A 23,780-nucleotide genomic window follows, 5' to 3' on the forward strand; every position below is an offset into this window, starting at 1 on the left:
GGCATGGAGATGGCACGGCCATCCTGGGGAGGAGGAGAAGAATGGCACGTGGGCACAGCTGAGGAGGGAGAGTGGATGAAACTTCTCATGACAAGCCAGCTCTGCCCTTGCCTTCAGGCAGGCAGATCTCTCAACCACTTGAACCAGCTTTAAGTCCTTGCAAATTGCCAAGAGCAGCTGTACAGCAAAAGAGACAGTTCTCCAGGAGACATTCAGCCTGTCTCAGGTAACCGCAAAGTGGACAACTTGGAGAGGCTTCCAAATATACGGTGGGTGGCTATAAAATCAAGCCATCCTTGTCATGGCTCATAACCCCTTGTCTATCTGCACATCAGCTGACCTTAGACATCCCTAACCCAGAACCCAGCCAAGCACTGGAAAATACCAGAAATGACCTGGGAAGGGCCAAAATAGAAATCTCAGCACCTACACCCCAAAACTAACGCACTTGACTCAGCAGGTCCTTTGAGTACTCGCTCAATGCCTCTTTATTCTTATTTTACACACAAGTCTAATAAGCTTAATTATCTGTTTCCAAGCTCACAGAAAATTTTTAAAAGATTAAACAGGTGATACATCAGACAGCATCACTGACAACAGTGATAAGTGATAGACGACAGACACCCCAAGAGCAAGAGGGAGACGGAAATCTATAAAAAATAATGAGAGGCACTCATCTGACAGAAGAAGGCCACCTTAGTGAGGCTGAGGGCTCCATTGTAAAGGTAGAGAAAGAGCTTTAAGGCGTCAAAGTCCAAGTGCTAAAACCCTGCCAAGCGTCTCCTTTCTTTGGCTTGTGCCCGTTATTAATTCGTCCAGTGTGTCCATGATGGTGAGTGCCTGGGTCCTGCTGTAGGTGCTAGCCAGTAGGGGGCAGCCAGCCAGCCTTTCTGATGCCAGAGAGTGCCCTCTGCCAAAAACACCAGTGCCCCCTCACGAAGCTTGCTTTCTTGCCTGGTAGCATTACCACTGCCCTCCCAGGGCATGCAGAGCAAAGGGCAAGCTGCTTTCAAACTGCTGAGTCTGTTGGGTCAATTAGGTTTGACAGGAAGGCATCTGAGGATCAGGAGAAGCACCTCCCACCTTATGACTGTGGCACCATCACTTTGCATGCGATGGGTCTGGCTGTGAACTCCAACTCGAGCTGGGTCAGACATACTGTGTGCCCTTGGCCTGGTTGTTTCATTTTCTTGTGCTGAGCAGCCCCACTCAGGGACCCACCATCCAGGAAGCCAGTGTAGAAGAGCTTGTTAACAAAATACAAACCACTTAGCTGACCCAAGGCCACCACGCCAACGTGCAATAATCGGAACTCTCCATCCCTTGGTGCTGACCCTGGGCATCTCCTCAGCCAGCTGCATCGCCTTTGCTCTCTGTGTGGTTCAAAGCCAGGGAGGGTGGGCCTGCTCCCAAGTGGGGCCAGGCAGGCTGGGCAGTCCCCCTGCCACAGCCACAACCCAAGAAACAGTGCTCAGAGGAGAGATGAGAGAAGACTGGCCTCTCCTGCTAAACAGCCCCCAATCCTTGCCCCAAACTCAGAGGCCTGGACACAGACACACGCCCGGAGGGAGGCAGGGAACGGGGTCGGAGGCTCCGGATCCAGGCATCCTGATTCATGGCCATGCTCTATCCTCCTCTGGGAGCCCAGCACCCCATCATGTTCTCTCTCGGGACACCATGTCCTGTTTTCACCCAAAGGTGAAAGTTGAGAAAGAGAAATCAGGGAGAGAAGACAGGGTTTCAGACTCCCACATGCACACAGGAGGAGATGAAAGCATCAGCCTAAAACCAGGCAGGCAGGTAAGGGGAGGGGGCATCCCAACAGTCTCCTGCTCTAATTGCTGCTAAAGATGTGGGCAGCCTGGGTGACACCTGGAACTTCCGTGGGTCCTCAGGCAGAAAACATAAATCATCTCCCTCTCACTTGTTACTGATCTTGTTTTCTTGCTGTGTCAGCTGGATCCCGGCATCGGCCTGGGTTTAAATGGGGACTTTTGTTCCCTCCTAGTTTTTTCTCCGACTTCCTCCTCCACCCCGATCCCCACTGAAGGGAGGACAGAGGAATGCCAACTCCAAAAGGTAGGTTTGTCCCTTCACTCTGGGGGAGAGAAGGGGTGCAGAGAGAGAAGGAAGAGGGTGTGTGGGAGCCGAGGTGGAGGGACAGAGCCTGAGTGACCAGGAGGGAGAAGATGACCACCTGGACCCACCCTGCAGACTTTCGGTGTTCAGTGTTCCTTCCAAGGCAAACCCCTGCTCAGTTCCCAGGGCGGCCAGGTACATTTGCATCAGATACGCTACGTTCCCACGGGCTGATTGCAGGAGGTGCGGTGGGGTGGGTCCCTGCTCGCACAGCTAAGCTGGGTGAGGCTGTGCAGGGGGCCCTGGTGTTTCTGGGGAGCAATGATAGCCCGGGCTCTATGGGAGGCTGGGAGAGAAGCGCTTCCTTCACTTTTTTTGTTTCCACGGGTCCCCAGGCACCTCCATGATGCAATATGGGTGAGATCCCCTTGAGGAATTCACCTGGAGGCCTGACATTGAGTAGCTCCCTGAGGAGCCTGCACGTTATGTAACCCTGAAGCAGGTGAGGCTGCCCACGATGCCACATCTCTGCCCGCCCTGCAAAACTCCAGGAACACCCAAAAAATCTTTCCAAAGACTCCTCTCCCTTGAGCTACGGGAGACTCAGCCTGGGGCCTTCACCGCCAAACCCTATGGGAGACAAGGTGCTCGCCCCCTTGACCCTCTTGGGGTGGAGGCAGAGCCTGGAAGGAGAGCAGTGGGACCTGCATTCGTTCACCGTTTGTTGCGAATCTGCTCTTACAGGCCCCAAGCCAGGGAGGCACTGGGCAGGTGTCATCGACCCAATGACAGAACTAGGACACCGCACAGCCAGCTCAGCTTGCACTGGGGTTTTAGCTGATGCTGCCCAGGCTCTGTTAGGCTGCGCCCAGAAGTCAACCGGGCAACACGGAGGCCACTGGAACAAGGCAGTAGTTAGGAATGGGGCTGCTGAGCCAGACTGCTTGGTTGGGATCTTAAGGAGCTGTGTGGCAATGAGTTATTTAGCTTTCCTGTGCCTCGATTTGTCTACTGTTAAAGCAGGTGATAGCAATAGTGCCACCTCACGGGGGTGTGAGATGGGTTGAGATAATTCCTTAAAGCATTTGGAACAGCCCCAAGCCTGGGAGGGACCCCGTGTAAGCTATGATCACTATTCTGATCACCATGATTGTTGCTGTTGCTATTATGACTATTCTATCTCATGGCTGGGACCAGAGGCAGGGAGGGGTGGGATGACGGGGCTCAGGGTCTGCGTGGGGGAGCAATGCTGAGGGAGGGATGCTACTGGCCTTCCTGTCGCCCCTGAGATCCCCTGTGGCTGCCCCCATGCTGCTGCTACTTGTGGGGATGAGACCCGAGTCTGCCATTCTGCTTGGAGAGAACATCAGTGTATTGGTTGTTTCCGGAGAAGAGAAGAGGGGCAGCTGGAGGTGCGTGTGTGTGTGTGTATGTGTGTAGGGGGCGTTATACATATTCCCCTCTGAGGGATGTATGTTTTTGCCCCAAAGCCATCTGCTAAAATAAGGAGCTTCCAGCCAGCATGAGGGCTGCACGTGCGGGGACAGAGCACGAGCTTTGCTGACTGAAAACCTGGGTTTTAAACGGGCTTCTCCATGTTGTCTGCCCATAACTTCTCTGAGTGTCGGGTTCCTTGCAAAATGATGCCGCAAGACCAGGCAGTTTCCACAGCGCCTTCTAGTTATTAAATTCAGGGAACTGTGACTCCATTTATGCCACAGTTGACCCACCATGAGATGCCAAGCAGTCACTCTTTTTTTCTCTCTGATTTTACTCCCCCTCGATCCAATTCCTTATTCTTGAAAACAACCAGAGGAGCAGGGACAAAGGGAAATGGAAAGTTACCTGCCAGCCTGGGAAGGACTGATGACAGGTATTTTTACCCCCAGGGGAGGAGCCATTGGCACAGCAGGTCTCCAGGGTCGGGAGCCCAGGCCACAGGCCAAGAGCCAGTGGACTGAGTGGACACACCCCAGACCCCACAGTTGGTTACGAGCACAGCCCACTGGTTTTTCGGGTTGTCACCACACATACACAGATGGCAGGAAACACACACACTGAGGATGTACTCAGAGCCTGGGGTTCCTTGTGCCTCAGGTTCCCCTTCCTACAGAGCAGCGGTAACTGTTTTGCATGAGACCTACCTGGGAGCTCTTACTCACATTGAAACAAAACTTTTCAGGAAAACAAGTCTTAACCCTTGCTACCTGCAACGCACTCTATTTTCCTATTCTATTCCATTTGTTACAATGTTGGCCACAACCCACTAAACTGATGTCGTGGCACGCTAAGAGGTTGTGACCCCTGGTTTGGAAAGCACTGTTTGAGAGGCAGTGAAGTGACAATGACTCAACATGGCTACAATGCAGGCAAAGATCCCCTTTTGCACAGGGACAGACTGCCCAACAAATTAGGAGATGAATATCCCCAGGGTCAAATCGCAGAGTGAACAAGACGGTCCAGATGCCTGGGCTGCTTCAGAGAACAATTTCTAAGCACTCCAATGACAACTCTCAGTGTAGACCTAAGCTGGCTTATTTGAAAGGCATGGCCCACTCCTCCTGCCACACAGTTCTCCACACACTTTCTTTGTGGGACATGAATGGAGCCACGTTAGGTAAGTCTCTCATGCTCCCCAAGAACTTCTTGAAATCCCAGTCAGTTGCTAAACTCTCTTATTGAATTTTTTCCCCTCACTTTCGAGATTTTTAGGAAAGCAGTAGCCCAGGCCCTTTCTAATGTACCCATTCTTCACCTTTAACTCTTCGTTCTGCCTTTTGATGCTAAAGGACCCCCAGGAGCCTCCTGACCACACAGTTAGAGGGAAAGGACGGCTCCTCTGGCCTCTTGGACTCAGAGTGGCTGCTTCCTTCTTGCCAAAATGTCACTTATTTAGGCATTTTTGGGTTTTTTTTATCATATTAAAATTTTATAAAACTTAAGAAAAGGCCTAGAGTTCACCTAATCCAAACTTCCTATTTTACAGATGAGATGAGCGTGACCCAGGGAAGTTGAGGACGTGCCTGGAGTCGCCCAGATGCCTGGAGTCAGGGCTAGAACTCAGGCGATCTGTCTCCCAGGCTCCAGCACCCTGCACGACTTCTCCATGAATGAAGGTAAGAAGGGTGACGTCTCTAGGACCCTTGGGTTTGCCCATCTGTGTATTAGCAGGGAAGGCCGGGGGTCCCAAGAGAACTGAAATGGAGTGGGCAATGACTTTGAGGGAAAACCCAACCTTCTAGGCTTCATTTCTCCTTTTCTAAAGATAAAGAAAATAAGCCCAAGTGGGATTTCACTTCCATAAGGACATATCATCCCAGCATCCTCATGTTCCTTGCAGAGCTGTGGGGGAGAAGTGGGTTCTAGAAATATCTACACTAACAGTCCTGGATTTGTGGATCTGGATAGGCAGATATCGACATTCTCATTTGTTCCTAGTGGTCCCTGGCCACCAGACCCCTCTGCAATGAGCAGGAGGTCATTATCTCCGCTGGCCTTCTCCCTAAGCCCAGCTGAAATGGCCCGACCCTCGCTGGGACACCCCACCCTCAGGATGGGGAGGGCCTCTGAACAGCAAGGCTGAGATGGACTGACATGGACCATCAGAGAAGCCAAATGAGCCAGCCTGGGGATTTTCACAGGATGGGACATCCATCCCATTTCCTACTGTGGACATGCATTTATGAGTCCATTGATCTACTACTCTGCTTTTCTCCAGGGATGGAGATGCTTCACGTGGGCACACATGTACACACACATGCATGCACTCATATGCACACACACACATCCACTAGCACGTGCACACACATGTACACACAAGCACATGGACTGCTCAAGTCCTACATTCCAGCATGCCCCCTGGGAACCAATCTCCTTTGCTTTCTTTTTATTCCTGGGGCTATGTCAGTACATCTCTCCAGGTCTGAGGTGCAGGCATCACTTTTGGGGGCTGGTCCTGGCCAGCTGGGCTACATGGGTCCAATTCTTTGCTTCCTAGGGTAGATCCAGGGCTTTGCTGAATTTTCCAAATATGTTCAATGGAACTGTTTATTCATATCACAATCTCTGCTGCCTCACAGACACACTTGAACTTAGAACACTGTGATTTTTCACACTGGAAATGAGGACTGTCTACCACATTAGCAAAGATTTAATAAAATTTCATAGCTTTCTAGTGGGAACATAAATTGGAACAATACTTTGGGAAAATAATTTAGTAATAGATAGCCAATCTTTAATGTGTTTATACCCTCTGACCTAGCAACACCACTTCTGGGACTCTAGCCAAAGGAAATAATCTGAAATACAAGGATCCAAAAAAAGAAAAGCAAAACCTTTATGAACAATCATTTTCATATTATCATTATTTATAAATTGAAAATGAGAAGAACTTAAATATAAAACAGTAGGGGAGTGAATAAGTAAATCAGGATACATTCACGTGATAGAATGCACATGCTTAAAATTATGTTTATAAGGAGTTTACAACAAGTGGGGAAATTACTTGAGTTACAAATTTTCACTGAATAGGCTGGAAAGAAAATCATTATATATGATTTTATATGTATGTAATTATATATGTGTATATATATATATATATGATTTTCTTTCCAGCCTATTCAGTAAATATATACATATGTGGTAGTGCTCTGGATATGCATTTTCTTTTATCTTTTTATCCATTTCTTTATTTTCCAAATAAAACTAATAATTTTTCTTTGAAATTTATTTTTTTAAACTTTGAACAAAAAACATATGTAATAGAGGGAAAGGGCCAGTCATATTTCTGCCACCACCCCTGCAGGTGACCTCAGGGAAGTTATGCAACCTTTCTACTTCCCTCCCTTCCCCTCTCCCACCCATCACCCCTCCTCACCCCCATCCTCCACTCTATAATGAGTGTGTAGGATCACACGCTTTCTAAAATCCATTCTGCTTTAACATTCTGTATCTCAAAATATCATTTCCCTGCGTTTGAGAATGGGATCACAAAAAGGGGTCCAAGAGGCGTAACCATCTTACGTGTAAAATACTATAATCATCCTAACAAGCGATGGACTTGGAAGGGTCTTCTAGAAGATGCAGCTGTTCTTTTACAGTCAGCAGAGAAACATGCTGACACGATGTCCTTCAGTTTGGACATCTGGAGCCAAACGTCCAAACAAAGCGGGTCGCTGGCAGCTGGGCTGTGGAACCAGGAATCGCGGTTCGGGGAGGCAGGTCCTTAGCTCTGAGCCTCCATCCATGATCTGGGCTGACCTCCCAGGGCCCAGAGCCAGACGGCATGATGACCCACACTGAGACACATCTTACCACCTCCCTTGGCAGATCCAGCCCCCAGACATCTCCCCTTGACCACACTCCGTGGATGTTTTTGTCTGTTCTGAGCATGGGGGCACCTCCCTACAAACAGTCTAATGTTTCTGAGTCCCAGTTCCTCGACGGTATTATCTGTCACCACTTGAAGTCTGTCCTTCTCTTAAAAAGCCCACAGCACACGGATGGTTCACAGGGGAGGAGAATGAGGAGAATCTACATACTGAACTAGCTTCCCACCCTGGAGGGGAGGATGAACGGATCGTTCATGTCTCTTCTGAGGGGGAATTCCACTAGTGGATAATTACATGGGATTCTATTTCTCCTCTGGACATTCACCATCTTTCCCACAGTTCAGAGAAAAAACATCTTGCTCCTAGACCTGATATTCAGCCAGTATGCACCAGAAAGGATGGGAGCTAAAACGGTGAAATATTTCCACACTGGTTGGTAAGTAGCCACTGCCTTCCAGTGTCTCCCTGGTTGCCCCAGCAGCCATGACTCTTCCCCTAGGTCACTCCGCAAGGATCCCCCTAAGATCCATCACCTAGAGGGTTAATGCTTGGCCCAGCAGGTACCTCCAGGATCTTGCCCTAGCCTTAGGCTTTTTGGCCTTGGTGGTGAAATGGTTTGAATTTCACCTCTCCTGCTCCCTCTTCCTGAATTGAGCCCACTGGGTTGAGAGAAGCTAAGACTGTAAATCCTTGAGGGGAGAGTTGTATGGGATACCCAGGATAGTTGAAAAGTAATAAGAACAAGTTTTGGTTTGGATCACCAACCTGACCCTACCACTTGGGGGAGAGGTTGTGGGATGGCAGCAGTGCTGGACAAACAGCTGGGGAGAGTGGGCTGTGTCCGTCTGCCCCGAGCCCCCTGCTGTATTTGCAGGGTTCACACTCCCTCCTTACAGATGGGTAGAAAGTCCTTCTGAGTGAGCTAACACCATAGGATCACGTAGGCACACAGTCCCTTTCTTCTGAGCTCTTCCAGCAGCTACTGAGCAGTAATCCCATTTCCCACATGGCATCTTCAGAAGGCAGAAGGAAGTAGAGATAATTTCCCTGGCTCTGTCTAAGGGGAGAGGAAGCACAGAGATGCTGAACAGGTGGTGTCGGGTTACCCTGTCTGTCACGTGTACAGCTCGGAACAGACCCCAGCCTAGTCTTTTCCCCTCCAAAGGAGAGTCGTAGGATTGCCACCTCCATTCCAGGCAGTAAAGAAGAACTCTGGCAGGATCGCGTTTTGTTCTCCATAAGTGGGAGACAAGTTTATGAGATGGAGACCAGAGAGGCTGGTTTCATGGAGGGAGGAGGGGTCAAAGTGCTGCCTTTTGTTGATAAAGCCTTTGCTTTCTGGGCTGTCCTCCCCCAAGTGCTCACTCCCACCCCAGGTCCTTGTGGGAAAGGCCACCATCATTTCATACTTTTACTAATCTCCACCAGGAGGCGTAGAAGTTGCCAGGGACCTGTCTGGACTTCAGGTCTTTCCCTTCCTGACTGTCCATCACTTGGCTGTCCATCCCCTCACTGTGGGCCAGCATCCCTACCAGACATGGACGCCACTGGGAGCAGAAACCTCAGATGTGACCCCCAGGAGACGCAGGCTCAGGAGGCAAACCCCTCAGCAGTGTCCTACAGAAAAGGTTCTGGTGCTTTGGCCATCACCCCAATTAGGTCTGCCCATGATATAAGCTAGCTGTCACGGATTAAAGGAACACACAGGCTTTTAAGGCGAGGAAACATTTAGAAACAGAGAGAATGAAAGGAATGGGCTTGAGCTCATATGTTTTCACTTGAATATATTCTGATCTGGCAAAGAAAGGGGGACATTTAACTTCTAATTAATGAGTTGCTCCACTTGTCCAAACAACTCTCTCCTGTCTCCCCTCGCTGCAGATGGAGGCGTAAGTCCTCCTGGAGCCAGGTGACTCTCTGCACAGGTTACACTTCCCAGTCTCTGGTAGGCAACTCCCACCAAATGGATCGTGTGCTGGCACCTCTCCACCCTTCTCGGGCTGCAGCCCTGAGATCCCTCATCAATGACTCGTTCTGATGCTTAATTGACAAGACCATAACTGACGGAGGACATTATATGGGTTTGGCTCTCACCACCAAATCTATCTCAAATGAAACTGCTTTCAATTTATTGACATCAAAGGACCCAGAAGGTAAGAATGGTCTGTTACTGCCATTGTTACAATCGTGGTTGTTTTAGAAACCCGGGTCTTGTCAATTTATTACAAGGCTTTAGCTAGGCCCTGATTTCAAGTTCCGTTGCAAGCTGAGTAAGAATCACATGAGTCCAGACGCCCTGTTTATTGTTACATCACATTTATAAACATAGAGAGACAGAAGACAAATGCGAATGATGTGTCAATCAAAGTATGAGCAGAAAAGGAGACCCAGAAGTTCTGGCATCCAACCCACCACCCAGCATTCCTTATTTGGATTACACTCCTCACCACCTTCACTTTTCATTTCCATAGCACAGGCTTTCTGGGGGCATCATCCCTGGACCATATAGATCCTTAAGCTTGAAGGATGAAGGATCCAAGATTCTACCCACCGATCATATTCCTGAGTGCCTTCATCACCCCAGACATTTCTGAAATGGTCCAGCCCTTCCCTCCCTCTACAAACATAACAAACGCCCCCTTTCACGAAGTTCTATCCACAGAGAGCCTTTCACAGGCCCTCAACCCCCAGACAGAGCCGCTCCTTCGGCTTAGAAAGCTCTTCCCTCGCCTTCGCTCATGGCTGGCTCCTTGTCATCCTTTAGACCTCAGTGGATATTGCTGCCTTCCAGTTGAAGTAGACCCACCAACCTGAATATCCTATTTCAACACTCTATTTGTTTCTTTCAAAACCCTTATAACTACTTATCATTATTTTATTATAGTTTGGTTTTGTCTTGTCTCCCCCTCTAGACCTCATTTCCATTTGTTGAATGAATGAAGGAATGAATGAATTGGATGCATGCCCACTGCACACCAGGCACTCTTCCTGTGCTGGTGACACAACATTCAACAAAACCGAGGTCCTCATGGAACTTATCGTGTTGCAGACAGAGGCCCTGTGGGAAACTGCAATTGCTTGTGCAAGGACGAAGTGCTTAGATAGAGGCAGAAGGAAGGCAATGGCATCTCACGTGCTGAAAGCTAAATCCGGTATAAATATCACACAAAATCTGTTAGCGTTACCAGCATAGAGGGCAATTGCTTTTTAATATAATAAGATCTTCCTTGGAGGCGATTAGGAGGCACTGATAAGGATCAGGTGACATGTTAAGGTTTTGCAGATGGATTAATTTCTGTTTACATCTAGTTGCTTGTGGCATGGGGGAGTTCTTGGTTTTCAGGGAGAAGGTGGGAGAGAGGGAGAAAGCAGCCCGGACAGAGTCCTTTTAGGTGTTATCCTAGGGAGCACACTGCCAGCTGTTGATCCCAGGGCGAACCTGAAAGAAAAGCAGGGCACTGGGGGGCACCTCCATGCGGGAAGAGATTTGGGCCAGCTCCCCTTTCCTGCCCTCCCAAACCTCAAGGGTGCCATCAGGAGGCAAACTGTCATGGACGTGGAGGAACTATTACTTCCAGAGAACAAAGGTCTGAGGTCTTTAGAGGCAAAGTCACCTGACCCAAAAGAACTGCAGGGCTGAGAGGTGGGGAGGGAAACAGAAAAAGAAGCTGTGTTTCTCTTACACACTCATCCCACATGCTGTCTCAAACATTCACTCTCTTGTCAGCAGATACTATTCTTCCCTGATTTCACATGGAGTAAACTGAGGCCCAGATCAAGTCAAGGAGAGACCCAACTACAAGAGAAAGGAGTCTGGCTCCTGGCTCTTTGCATCACGACTCCAGGGCGCATATCCAGCAAATCCTCAGATGTGACCTCTGAAGGTTCTCTGGACAGGGATCAGTTCACCGTCTCCCAGAGCAGTGAGGCTGCAGCCAACAGGTCTGCTTGCTGGTCACGCTTTCCATCTTGAGTGACTCAGGGCTCCTGGAGTGGGTGCCAGAGTCCCCCTGGATCAGGACATGAGTACTCAACCAGGACATCTCTGAAACTGGAGCAATGATCCTGGGGAAGCAGTCATGGGCTGCTTTTCCTACCACGTGGCAGCTCTCAGGGCAGATGCCAGCAATCATTATGCCACCAAAGAGGCAACCCTCTACTCTCTCCTCTCAGCTTAAACTCTGACAGACTTGCCCTCAACAGAAACTCAACTAGAGGCCGCACACTATGGAAAACACACCTAAGCAATTCAACGGTGCCTTATAAGTGGAGTTACCACACATTCTGGTTGCCTGGAACAGTCTTAGTTTATGTGAGTGGTCTAGGAAAACTATTAATAATTTCCCCTTTTACTTTCAAAACTCTTCTAACTTGGACAACAAATTCTAGGGTCTTCCTACTTGTAATGCACCTGGAAACCCAAATGTTATGGAATCGCCATAGAGATGATGCTATTTTAAAGTATACACACCCACTACCATTAACATGCCTCACTTTCACCCCTGTATCAACCACCCACCAACCAAACCTCTCACTACCCGAGAGTTACTGGTACAACATGCAACCAGTAATTGAGCACACACAAACAGTACGCACCCAGCCACTAGCTACACTCTTACACTTCCAATGACCACCCGAATCTCCCATCACAGCAGGTGTCGTGCTCTCCCTTCCACTGCTCAGGTCTACACATGACTACATAGCTCACAATTTGGGGGAGCACTAGGGCAAATGCACCCACTTGGACATCCATCCCAGTCTAATAAGTCTTCAGGGATTTCAAACAGAAAGGCTCTGGCTGTTATAATGGCTCCAACCTTGTAAGGACACAAGTCTAAGTTCATTAAGAAGCTCCGTGCAGATGAACCCTGTTGCAGTTGTGATTAATAATCATAATAGACAGTCAGCTGGAGGGCTTCCCAGCTGTGCCTCCCAGGGCCTGGTTCTGGGATCTCCTCTCTCCACCAGTGAGTAATGGTTTGCTTTATTGGAAACTCTCTTTTCATTTTTTATGGCTTCAATTAAGTGATGGGGAGAATCCATCATGTAACCTTCTTGCTGCACCGCTAAAGACTTCCGGAGGGGAAAATATTTATCAAACCCCAAACCTTCCGAGGAGAGACTGCGGTAAACCTAACAGGAGCCTGGGGTAGCAGAGAGGTGACCAAGGTGATAGGGAGAGGAGAAGAAAATATCCACAGAGAGGTTTCCTGCCTGGACACAAGCCACACTGTCTATAAAATATTGGCTTAGTTCACAAACATCAGGCTGCTTTTCCCTCTTCACCTCAAATCCCATATCCCTAGGAAGGATTCTACCAAATATCCCACTCATGCGGACTCCTATAGTCCAACAGGTTCAAGGTGGCAAAAAGAACAGAGACATTGGTAAGAGACGTCCTTCTCATGAGGGGCACAGGATGCGCATCCAACAGGCAGTCCTTGGGGCTTCAATGTCCTTGGGAACATGGCGCCCACTTGGAAAACTGCCCACACTCCTCATGAAACCCATACTCCCTGTATTGGTAATAATGGGAAAAGACCCATTTTCTGGTTGTAACTACAAATTCTTCCCAACACCTTTGACAACAAATCCTCTCCTGGATCAATTCATTCGAATCCACAACCTCCTACCCTTGGCTTGGAGTTGGCCCTTACCCTCTCCCTGACCTCTGTCCAGGCAGCACTGTCGGTAAGCGGAGCTAGCTCTTATTCTGCCCTTTAAATTATTCACACCCCAATCTTGGCCACTGGCATTAATCTTTCATTTGCTATATAGACATCTGATTCCTGGGGCGGGATTCAGAGACGACACTTGGGAGATCAAGTTGGCCAGAGGGGAGGTCCGAAGGGAGTTGGAGACCTGCAGAGCAACAAGGGCCTGCCTGGAATTAATGGGGTCGTCCCCCTGCTCCCCGTCGCCCGGAGAAGGAGGAGACAAACACAGGAGACACAGATGCGTCTGAAGGAATGAAATTCCAGGTCCGTCTGCTTTGTAAGAAGTATGCATGTGTGTGCACGTGTAAGTGTGTGGCAGGGCGGAGTGACGGTACTCAGCTCACGTCAGGGTAGACGCTGTTAGGAGACTTCTATCTGCCCTGCTGCCTGGCACAGAGGTATCAGGAGAGCTGGGAGCTGGGCACAGAGAACAGAATCAAATAAAAAGGACACTCGTGTGAGCCCTGGGAGGCAGGATTGTCTCCATATGCTAAGTAGTAATAACTAAAGGTTAATCTTGGTCCTCAAGACTTCACTCTAATAGAGGAGAGAAGATGGAAGTATATCCCCTCTCCTCTTCCCCCTCCTCCTCCTCCTTCTCACCTAACATCTACAAAGTGCCAAGCACTGTGCTAAATGCTCTACATTCATCATCTTGGTTAACGCCCACAACAGTCCTAGCAGGCAGGGCTATTAGCTCCCTCATCTTACAAGTAAGGAAACTGAGGATTGGAAAGGTTAATTACCCAAGGTCCCACAGCTAGTGAGTGGTCATGGAGGATCCAAGCCAGGAAGTTTAACTACAGATACCAAGCTCTCAACCAATGATTTAAGAAGAAATAGATAAACACAATAATGACCACAGAGCATTGGGAAAAGAAAAGTTAGAGCTGGGCTGTCCAATAAGGCAGTTACTAGATACATGTGTTAAGTTAGAATTAAGTAAAATTTAAGATCTAGTTCCTCAGTCACCGTAACCGCATTTCAAGTGCTCGATAGTCACGTGTGGCTAGTGGCTGCCATAATGACCAATGCAGACATGAATATTGCTACCATCACTGAAAGTCCTATTTCACAGTGCTGGCTTAGAAGATAACTCCAGCTGTTGGCAAAATGAAATGCCCTTCAGGAAAAACAGCTGGAGGAAGGATTGCCTTGACGTGTGACCTGTTCAGAGTTAGAAAGGAAAAGAAATTGGGCGACAAGGAAAGAAGAGAGTGGAAGGCAGCAAGACACAGATCAATAGGTCAGTGTCATTAACGAGTGAGACTTCACTCAATGTCACAGAAGGAAGGGACCTTGAGGATTCATACATCCAACCCCTTCCCATTACAAATGAGGCCAGTGACCACTAGGGAAGCCACTTGCCCCAGGTCACACAGTCAGTTAACTCCAGGGCTCTTCCCGTCCCACCCAGCCTGTCACCCTGGATCCTTCCCATTGTCCTCATTCTTTACCCCTCTTGAGATGTCTCCTCAGAAGTGATTTTCATCATGATCTCACACTATTCTGACTCCTAACAGCTAAGTTTCACTTGGGAGCAATAATGGTCATTACCCCTATTGCTGCATCTTCCCTTCTTGTGATGGCATAAGGCTGTCCAAGAATGAGAAGCTGGGCCTTTGTCAAAGAGCAGCCATTGGAAAGATAAATGGCAAACCTGGAGCTTGGGAAGCAGCCAAGTAGGACTCTCTTTTCTACTCTAGCCCTAGGGTCTGGATGAGGGTGTATCGCGGGCAGTTAGTAATTTCTTCCAAGTAAACCAATGGATGGGTGGATGGTTGGTTGGTTGGTTGGGTGGGTAGATGGTTGGATGGGTGAATGGATGACATCTATCTAAAAGTCCTTTAACCACTCTATGGACTGGTGCCACATGTCTCACCCCTACACTGCTATTCACAGTCCAGAAGTCACTCAAAGGGGAAAACGTCTCCGAATGTACAACAAAGGCAACTGCGTGTATCCCATTGATGATGCCAGGACAAGAAGGGGTTTCATCTCTGCAAGAGAATGTTGCCAGCTGTGGTTTTGCCTGCACTAGAAATCCACAGACTCTCTCTTCGGCTAACTTTATGACCACTCTACAGGGACCCCTCTTCCCTTCTGGCCTCAAAGATCATTACCTATCTCATTGTTCGAGTAAATCCATCCTCCTGACATCTCACTCACTAACCAGGGCTGTGGGGAGCCTCTGACAGCCAGAGATGAAGCAGCACGAGGTGCCCCTCATCTGAAGGCTCCTGGGCATTATTTTCTCCACCACCCAAAGAACCAGGCTCGCTCCTCTCCTCAGAGGGCCCGCGCTGGGCCTCCTCTGCCTCTCTGGACCCTCACTCCATGTTGTTCCCTCAAAGACACATTCAGCCACTTAAATGGTGAGATTGTTTTGAGGCAAAATGAGAAATCTCAGGATAGAGACTTTGTCCGGTAGATAAGGAATGAGGTAATGCTTTAGCTCACAAATTCCTTGAGGACAGAGATTTTATTTTTGTATCATTTAAATCTGAATCCCAGTGTGCAGAAAAATGCCTGGCATATAATAAATAGTCAATACAATGGATGAATGAACAAATGAGAGAAAGAGAGAGCGAGAGACTCGGCACTGAGCCTGTTCCTCTGGCTCATATTCAGGCTGCCGAGGTTTCCTCCCCTGGAAGGCTGGCTGGCTCCTTGGTCCTTGGGTCCCCATTTGCTTTCCTGCTGGGTCCCCTCTCTACCTCCTTCAGTTCTGTGGTGACATGCTGTCCCAGTCACTACCCAATACTTACCTTCTAAAGTCTCTCCTCCTCAGGGATTTTGGTTTATTTGGGTAAAATTCCCCTAATCCATTTTTCTTCGTGTGTAAGACTTTTTGAGCTGATTTAGCATTAGAGATTCTGGACACTGAAGTGGTCTTAGTGACCTTCCACTGCCAGCTCTGCCCTCTGGATGTCTGCGTCCTCCCGGACTCCTCTGCAGCCCTGGAGCCGGCACCAAGCCATCCTGCTGCTATTGTCAGTTTCACTTCATTGGATTTTATTTTATTAAAGAAACATCACACCTGTTCTCAGGGCCTAAAGTGACCTGAACCTAAGAAAGTTTCTCCTCACTGTCCCCCGAGGCTCAGTCATCCTGCCCCCAAGCATCTCCATCCTAGATGTCTACCCTGGTTCCTGGGACTACAGTGGCATATTTGTCTTCAATTCTTCTTGATTGCTCTTTTTTACGGGATGGTGCAATCTGTTTTCTACTTTGATGTGAGGGTCAAAAGCCTCCTGTGGACCATGCCTCCTTGGCCTTCCAAAAAATTTCGGAACCAAGATGGACCCAAAGCAGCTTAGCTTTTAAGGCCTGAAATAGCCTGCCTCGGACAAAGCATATTGTATCATAATGACCTTTGTTATCTGAGTGTTGAAGGCCTTTATGGAGGATGCCTGCGGTTAACGCTTGAGAATACAAAGCTTGGCTGAGCACTTGTTCACAGGCTCGCCATCTGAAATTCAACAGACACTGTGCACAGCTTTGTGGAAAACAGGTAGCCCTGTTCTTGTTCTGCCTCTAAGACTAAGGCAAGTGCCCTTATACAAATCAGTGTTTTTCACCGCATAAAGAAAAACTGGCAGTGATGAGCAGGCGGAGGAGCAGAGGGAAGGGAAGAAGGACAAAGGGTAAGGTGGCGGGGAGGGGAAGAAGTGAGGGAGGGCCATGTAACAACATGTCCATCTTCTACAGATTCTTCCCCTTCAATTCCCCCCCGCCTGGATTTCTGTTCTTTTTTAATGGCTGGGGCCATGATTTGTTCTCATCGATCACTATTGATGTTTTTCAATTATATCCGTGACACTTTTGGCAATATGTTTGTAAACACAAAGCCTTCTCGGATCTTGCCTCTTGTCACCTTGCCTAAGAGCTGTCCTTTGTCACCCCGTATCAGCTGTCAATCGAAGGGGTCAGGAAGGAAGATATGTGTCCTTGGTCCTGGGCCTTGCTTGTTTTTCTCTTTTGGCCTAAGAGTGAACATTCCTCATTCATTGCCCTCTGGGAAAATGGGAAGCTCCCTCTTCAAGTGGGAGAAAATTGGGTGGAAATAAGGAAACAGCCCAACCTGGGGTCAGGCATCACCTCACGGCCATTGTTGACAACAGTGCTCCAGGGGAGAGAAATGTAGCAGAGAATCCTGTACCCACCAGCTAGGCTTGAACCAGGGCTGTAGGAACAGACAACTGCACCCTGAGCAGAGGGAGCTGAGCGGCATACATCCGAATTCCATCCCAGACATCCAGGTGAACAACAGCATTTTTCCCAGGTTCACATAGACACATAGCTTTCCAACATTCTTAACCAAGACCCATAAATAAGAAAAACAGTTCACATCTGATTGAGTATACACAGGCATGTTCAACTGAAATAAAAGCTTAAGGAAAGAAAAAAGTGTTTAAGGAGAAAAATAGCCTTACAACAAGTGACGTACTCTGATATTTTCTGTCCATTCTTCAATGTCTTAACTTATATTTTTAATGCTGATCATATTCCACTAAGTTGATTCATGACTGACTTGTTGGTTGTGACCCACAGTTTGGAAAAATACTGGACTAGACGAAGGTCAGCAAAGGCCAGCGAAGAAATATTTTCAGCTTTGCAAGCCATGTTATCTGTGCCACGACTAGTCAACTTTGCCTTGGCAGCATGAAATCAGCCACAGACAGTACATAAACAAACACATGTGGCTGTGTTCCAATAAAACTTGCCAGATGTACACCCAAATTCAAATTTCATATGATTTTCATGTGTCATGAAATCTTCTTCTTTTTCTGATTTTTTTAAACCATTACATTCTTAGCTGGTGGGCTGTACCAAATCAGGGAATGGGCCAGATTTGGCCTGGGGGCCACAGTTTACCAGCCCCTAAGCCACACAATGTCAACCAATGCCTTGTATGCTGCCAGTCTTTCTCTCCAAGGATTCTGGCATCTATGGAAAGGTTTGGGTGCGGGGAGCCTCAACACCCCCTGCCACAGCCCCCCATGAGTCAAGTTCAAGCCCATGCTGGTCTTGTGCCTCTGTGTTAGAGTCTGAGTCCTAACTTATTTAATTAATGTTCCCTGTTCCCCTGGATTGTTCCCTTGGAGAGAATGTGTTTTCTGTGTTGTGGCTTGCTCATCTCCTCCGAGAAAGTGAGCTGGTAAATTCCAGAGGCTGCTCCAGTGGAGGGCAGAAGAGCCTCTGCTCCTTCTAAGCCTTTCCTTGGCTCATGTACACAGTCTACTCTGGGGCTTATCCTACTGTCGGGCTTCAGCCAACCACAGCCTCATCAGCTAACTCAAAGCCACAGGGCCCCCATGTGCCTCCAAATGCCCCAGCACAACAAAAGCCTCTTTACTTGCAAGTACCTGAACGGGAATGAGAATAGTCACCTTTTATTTTGAGTTAAATTTTTTAAAATTATTTTATTGAGGTCATATTGGCTTATAACATTGTGTAAGTTTCAGGTGTACATTATTGTGTATCAGTTTCTGTATAGACTGCATCGTGTTCACCACCAATAGTCTAATTTTTATCTGTCACCATACATATGTGCCCCTTTACCCGTTTTGCCCTCCCCCCACCCCTTTCCTCTCTGGTAACCACCAATCTGTTCTCCTTATCATGTGGTTGTTTGTCTTCCATTTATGAGGGAAATCATACAGTATTTGTCTTTCTCTGTCTGACTTATTTCACTTAGCATAATACCCTCAAGGTCCACCCATGTTGTTGCAAATGGTACGATTTTGTCTTCTTTTATGGCTCAATAGCATTCCATTGTATATATATTTACACCACATCTTCTTTATCCGTTCGCTTTTCTAAAAATTGTGGGAAAATACACATAACATAAAATTTACCATCTTAACCATTTTTAAGTGTACAAATCACTAGTATTCAGCACATTCACATTGTTGTGCAATCTCCAGAACTCTTTCATCTTACAGAACTGAAACTTGGCCCCCATTCAACAATAACTCCCCGTTCCTCCCTCCCCTCAGCCCTGGCACCCACCCTTCTACTTTCTGTCTCTGTGGATTGACTACACTAGGTATCATATAAGCAGAATCATACAGTATTTGTCCTTCTCTGTTTGGCTTATTTCATTCAGAAGAATGTCCTCAAGCCTCATCCATGTGATAGCATGTGTCAGAATTTCCTTCCTTCTTAAAGTTGAATAAGAGAACACTCATTTTTAAAAGGTGGGTCTCAAATTTTCCTAGGAAGTAAGAGCACAATTGGGCCTTTCCCAGTGTTAACACATGACAAAATTCGAGACAAACTCTCTTCATATTTTCCCCTAAAAATACGATGGTTGGATTCCCCTCGATCTCCTCACCATTCCTCTGTCCCCAGTTCACCCTCACCCGCCTGTTTAGTGTGGCGTCAGGGAGGAAAGCAGGCTTTACTTAGGGCTGACGTCCCCGAATTTAAATCTTCTCTTCATTAGCTAAAGGTTTTGACCAGAGCTTCATCTCTAAAATGGAAATATCTACCTTATCTATCATGACTGTTGTAAAGATGAAATGACAGAGATAAAATATCAAACACAAAGATTAGAACTTAGTACTCAAAATGATCATTATTATTATTATTAGCCCAATTAATGATTTCCAGCATCACAGTCTGGTTTCTAGCATCTTCAGTGAACTCTGGAGATCCCCCAGGATCCCAGAACCTCTCTTTTGAGACACCAATTGATTTAACAAAAAGCACCACAGTCAGGGCCTAGGCCTCAGGTATCAAGTACCCCACTGCTTCGCTGTGACCTGGGCAAGCCATTGTCTTTCTCTGTCCCTCAGCCTCGTCCTCTGTGAAACAGATCAAGTAATGCCTCTCAAATCTGCCCCACAGAGAAGCAATGTCTTCAAAGTGCTCTGAGCCTTTCAGGGGGAAGTCATTGTCAAAATACACCTGTGGTTACAGACAAATGCTAATACTTTGGGAACTAATTCACTCAGTTGATCACTGAATACTTTGAGTCCTCACCATATGCCAAGCCCCATCCGAGGGGCTGGGAAACAAAGATGAACTAGTGACCCCAGTACCATTGACATGCATGGCTGCGCACATATGTGACCCAAAGACTCTGACTTACGGCAGAACAATGGGTGCCTTATCCAGACGGAACTGAGCGCCTACCTCCGAGAGGAGGAAGGGGAGAAAACTGACATCTTTTGGCGATCGACCGTGTGCTACACCTACAATGACATTTAATCTTTCCCATATACGGATGCGTATAAAGAAGCACAGAGAGGATATGCAATTTACCCAGAGTCACACAGCTACTATATCTATCGTAAAGCTGAGATCAAAAACAGGTTTATCTCCCTCCAAAATCTATGAAGTTTCCACTCTTCCAAGCAGCCATTCCAATAAGGACCCATCCTAATTGTCCACCAGAAACCCACTCAGAGATGAATTCACCTTGGTGCTATTTCATGGTCTGGCTCTCATTCCCTTTCTGTCTCCTTTATGGCTCAAGCTAATTAGTGATGTGCTTAGTCCAACACCCAGTTCCCGATTTATTGGCTATTGGGTTCACAGGGGGAAGGGAAGTAGCATTCATTGAGTGCTTTCCAGGACCCCGGCCCTGTTCCAGGAGCTTTTGGCCATGGATTCTCTCTCTTAATCCTCATAATAACTCTGTAAAGTGGGTATTACTACTCCATTGCACAGAGGATCAGAAAGGTTAGTAACTCTAGACACCTTGGAAGATGGACGAACGAGGTGGCCCAGCACCTCAAGAAACCTGTGAGGGTGAGACCTTCAAGAAAACCCTCCTACAGCCGAAGGAGACAGGCCTCTCCTCCTCATCAGCCTTGGAGAGGCAGGGGAGAGTAAAATGGATTATGTGGTGGGTTCAAATGAAAAGCATTCATCATCCCTGCCCCGCCAGCCCCTTGGGGTGGCTCGGAATTCGTTACTCAACTCCTGAGCTGTGCTCACCCTCTCCAGCCTCCCACGTGAGCGCTGTGGAATTATCCAAGCAGGGCTGGTAATAAGATAAAAGCTGCCCCGTGGAGGGCTCCTCATTCCCAGCACTCTGCTAGATACTTTGCATTTGTCATCTCATTTCATTTTTATAACAATTATATCGAGTCTACATTTCCATTTTGCACAATTTGGGCATTATTTCATTTGGTTTTTCCCAACAGACCACAGCTGAGGAGGTGAAGCGCCCCTCCCGAGTGCACCCGGCTGGAAGTGCAAAGCCAGGATTCAGGCCCTGCTCCGTTCCCCAACCAACCCAGCTGGCTGCGGCTGCAGACACATTGCAGGGGCTCCCCCGACTCCTGTTTGACTGATGGGTAAACTGAGGCCCTGAGCAGAGCAAGGCAGCAGTTGCAGAGTCAGGGCTAGAATCCCAGCCATCCTTCTCTCTGGCTTTCCTAGAGATGGTAACAAAGCCAAAGAGAGGAGGTGAGCTGTGGGAGGTCCGTGATAAAAGCTCATGTTGAAAATAAAACTGAGTAATTTGTTTAATTGTTCCTCACTCCTCCCTTCCGCAACGGCGCAGGGTTTAAAAGAATTCTACTCCTCCCTGAAGAGACTGGATAACAAAATACCTGATTGTGACGGCCCTCCCTCCCCGCTCTCTCTGCTGTAGAATGTTCTCTGTTTATCCCCGTCCTGCATCTTCATAATTGTGTTATTCGCATAGCAACGCCTGGGGATGGCAGGACCAGAGCCACCAGCATCTGGACCAAGAGGAAAGCTTGATGGCGCTCCAGGAGAATGCACCACTCACCCCCAGGGGCCCTCACGCCAGGTGGGGCAACGCCCCTCCAGGGTCTGCCGCCCCCAGACCACCTCCTGGAGCATGCCTGCTGCCTCCAGCCATGAGTGTCTGCCTGAGGCCTTCCTCCACTTCAGCTGTCCCAAGGAGAACAGAGGAGAATTCGCAGAGAAGGGGCCCAAGGTTCCTCTTCAGCACGGTCTCAGGACTTCCCAGCACCAAGGACCTGAACCATCTCCTACTTTACCAGGCCCGTGCCTGGACACGCGGGAGTCATGGAGTCACATGCTGTTTCTGCTGGGCTGCCCTGGCTTGCCGAGGCTGCGTTTTGCCCCATCTCTGAGCTCCTTTTGGACAAAAGGCAGATCCAAGAGACACCCTGCTAACTTCCCAGTCCTTAGACAGGCTGTGGTTGAAGGAGCAGAAGCAGGAGCTCAGCTAGGGGAGCCGCTGCCCAGCCGGGAGTGGGTAGGATGGCACCACCTCTAAAGGACACCCAGTCAAGCTGAGGTCTTTTTCCCTCCCTCATGTGGACCCAAATCCTGGGTAGTCCCAACCTGCCTGTCAAGTCAAGAGGTCAGTGGCATCCCTCCCACCCCCAGAGCATCTTTGCCTGCAGAGTTCCTGCCCCTCCTCCAGTGTGAGGACACTATACACCGTGGACTCTGTCCCCTTTAGGTTCAGTTTAGAATTGTCCATCGAACAAACAGCCTTCCTCAAACGGCGTGTTCTGCCAGCATGTGGCTTAGCAACTGTCAAGCTCTGTGTCTTGGCTGGGGTGAGCCCTCCACACACCCTCCCCACCCATCCATCCTCCTTGGAAGCCACCGTGAAGGCTTCTCTCAGGCCCGCCTTAGGTTTTGGTGTCTGGGCACCTCTGCACCCAGGCGGGTGAACCACGAGTGCCCTGCCCACTCCAGCCGCTCTCTCCAGACGCGCTGTGCGGCATCCCTGACTGAGGAAACTGTCTGGAACACAGAACACCATTCTGCCCTGTCCCCGCCTCGCTGCCAAATCCATAAAAGGGCCGGCGCCTGGCCTCGTCCTTGGAGGCTGCGCTGACTGCTCAGGCTGTGTCAGTCTCTTCTATGTCTCCCTAGTGCCAAGATAATAAAGGGGGAAAGCTTTTTCTCCTCCTTCCAGAGTACAGACCAATTAGCATTTTTTAAATTACCATTGGAGAAATACACCTAATTAGCCACTTTAAAGAAAAGCTTTTTTTTAAAAAAAAAAAAAAAGTCATAAATTTCTAACTGGCCACAGCTTGGAGACACTTTTAAAGCTAATTGTGTGTTTCTGGTACTAACAGGGGAATTGGTAAAAGTTAGAAGCGGATTTTATGACCTTGGTGGGAAGGGGAGGGAGATGGCTGGCTGACCTCCTGGGCCAGGACAGGATTAACTACTGTCGACTGGAATCCATGCGCCCCCTCCTCACTCCTCACTCCTCCTTCCCCCTCCATCTCCACCTCAAGCCCTGCCTTGGTCGGGGGTACCTGCCTTCAAGTGGAATGAGAAGCAGGCCAGCAGGTGGACACCCAGCCGGGCAATAATGCAAGAAGCAGGAAGGGATGAGAACAAAGAGACGAGCAAGAGGGAAAGTAGAGAAGAAAGAAACACTTGAGGAAACTGAGACCAGGAGCCCCCGCCATATCCCAGAAGCCTGTTTCTCATTTGTGCTCCCCATCAACTGCGTCTGTCATCTGTCGGGGTGACTAGGGTGGGGTCCTGGGCTGCTTGTGACGGTGGTGACTTCTCAGCCTGTGCCAACTGGAGGCCGACAGGGCTTCTGCAGCCCTTCAGCTTCCTGCCCAGGCTCTCTCTGCTCGGTGGCCCCAAACTCCTTGGTCCTGACACTGAGAAAACCCTCCATAAAGTGCAAGCAGGAGGCTCTGAGGGGCCCCGTTTAGGAGGA

At 48.5% G+C, this 23,780-nt stretch overlaps 1 protein-coding gene across 1 annotated transcript in view; it reads right to left on the reverse strand.

The window, feature by feature from the left end:
• The window catches only part of PLXNA4 (plexin A4), a 432,364-nt gene that overhangs the window by 265,063 nt on the left and 143,521 nt on the right, over positions 1 to 23,780 (reverse strand). The gene's annotated exons all lie outside the window — the stretch shown is intronic.

Source organism: Equus przewalskii, chromosome 4, assembly GCF_037783145.1.
Source record: "Equus przewalskii isolate Varuska chromosome 4, EquPr2, whole genome shotgun sequence".
Lineage (NCBI taxonomy): Eukaryota > Metazoa > Chordata > Mammalia > Perissodactyla > Equidae > Equus > Equus przewalskii.